This window comes from Jaculus jaculus, chromosome 7 (genome assembly GCF_020740685.1).
Source record: "Jaculus jaculus isolate mJacJac1 chromosome 7, mJacJac1.mat.Y.cur, whole genome shotgun sequence".
NCBI lineage: Eukaryota > Metazoa > Chordata > Mammalia > Rodentia > Dipodidae > Jaculus > Jaculus jaculus.
The window spans coordinates 84316065-84318232 of record NC_059108.1 but is presented as its reverse complement, the minus strand read 5'-3'; the positions used below and the strand labels follow the sequence as shown (position 1 = coordinate 84318232).

At 42.0% G+C, this 2168-nt stretch overlaps 1 non-coding gene across 1 annotated transcript; it reads left to right on the top strand.

The window, feature by feature from the left end:
• Positions 1-2061: 2061 nt before the first annotated feature.
• Positions 2062-2168, top strand: LOC123462436. The gene has a single exon (XR_006638258.1). It is a non-coding gene; the product is annotated as a U6 spliceosomal RNA (small nuclear RNA).

The following is a 2168-nucleotide window of genomic DNA, read 5'->3' as shown; positions in this document are numbered from 1 at the left end:
AAAGTGGGTCTGGGCTACAGTTCAGTAGTAGAGAAAAAGAGGAGAGGAAAGGAGTCTGGGGAGATGGCTCAGCATTTAAAAGGCTCCCCCTCATCAGTACCATGATACATCTGGAATTTGTTTGCAGAGTCAAGAGGCCCTGGTGCATTCTCTCTCTGCTTGCAAATAAAAATATTTTTAAAAGGAAGGAAGTGGAAAAGGAAAGGGAAAGGACTTTGGCTGTACCAGAACTTAGGTTCTGTGGGAGTGGGTAGTGGTGTGCCAGATGCAGATAACCCTTCTTTGAGACGGAATTTCTTGGCGTGTGTTATCAATGCTCTATGAAAAGAGATGGTTTTGTTTTGAAGGAAGCTCTGCAGTGTTTGTCAGAATGTGAAGGTTCCTGCCTCCCTCTCTTTAACACTGCCTACTTTGCTCATCGAGTAATATGTGTGTGTGTGTGTGTGTGTGTGTATATGTGTGTGTGTGTGTATATATATATATATATATATATATATATATGTATATATGTGTATATATATTTATATGTACATATATATATATATATATTTGGTTTCCCTTTCTTTTTTAAAAAATATTTATTTATTTATTTGAGAGAGAGAAAGAGTGGGAGAGAGAAAGAATGGGTGCCCCAGGGCATCCAGCCACTGCAAATGAACTCCAGACACATGCACCCCCTTGTGCATCTGGCTTACATGGGTCCTAGAGAATTAAGCTAGGATCCTTTGGCTTTGCAGGCAAACGCCTTAACTACTAAGCCATTTCTCCAGGCCTATGTTTGGTTTTTCGAGGTAGGGTCTCACTCTAGCTCAGGCTGACCTGGAATTCACTAATGTAGTCTCAGGGTAGCCTTGAACTCACAGTGATCCTTCTACCTCTGCCTCTCAAGTGCTGGGATTAAAGGTGTACACTACCATGCCCATCTCTGAGTATCATATTTTTAAGATGATACACTTAGAATAAGGAGATATGGATTTATTTTTGTTAAGTCCAGTAAAATCTACTTGATAGCCTAAACAAGCTTGTGTTTCCTTTTTGTGTTTTTGTTTTCCCTCTCTCTCTCACTCTCTTAGTGTTTAATTTTTTTTTTGTTCTTTCTTTTTCTCCCCTGATTGTTCAAAACTGTAACCGAAAACATCTTAGTGAGTGCAAAAAGGAAAACAAGCACAGCCAAAACACAGAGAAAGGCGGAGCAAGCAAGGCAAGCATGGGAGTCAGCCCAAGCAGGCTCTAGAACCCAGAAAGGGCAGGGATTTTATTGGGGACTTCCTATGGATTCATGTAGGCATTTCTGGGGTGGGCACATTCTTAGTCATGCTCACTTTAAGGTCATCCAAATGTAGACACACTTTTGGACACTGTTAGCTCAAGTTTTTGAAGCACATGTGTAACAGGCTAAAATCTGGGGCAGAAATGCCTATGAACTTGCATCATAGGGTTTAAGCTGAAACAAAGGAAAAGACACTTTGAAGCTGCATCAATATAGGTGCCTCTAAAGGTGCCTGCCTCAGCAGCTAACAACATACCACAGAAATGGCTGATGCCTCCCCATATCCATGCTGAGGCTCATCCCTACCTGATGGGGTCAGCTCTATGCGGAGTAGATGGCATGAGAAATTATGAAGAAAGTGTTATCTGCCAGAGATGAAGAGTTATGCAAATGCCAGGCAGGAATTGTGGTGCCTTCTTTCCTTGGAAGGGGGTCAAAGAAAGAAGTTGCTTATGAAGTTGGATGTAAAAGAACAGTCAACTACACACTCTGCATTGGAAGTGAAGAACACGAACACAAAAGCCCAGGACTCCAGTTTGTTGAGTCACCAACTTTCCTCTTTAGGGTGATGAGAGTCCTGAGCAATTACATTCCGTAACTGCAGTTGCCACACCCGCAGACTCATTCCACCTGGAATGAGAGGACAATGGTCGAAAAGCTGCTGCTCTCCTGAGCAGGTACAAAAGTGCTTGTCTTGTTTTTCTCAAATGATGCAGTGCACTATCAATGTAGTACTTACACTGTGGAAAGGATTATGAGCCATCTCCAGATGATTTTCAATATCTAGGACAGTGCTTGCTTTGGCAGCACAGATACTAAAATTGGAACGATACAGAGAAGATTAGTATGGTCCCTGCGCAAGGATGACATGCAAATTCGTGAAGCGTTCCATCTTTTT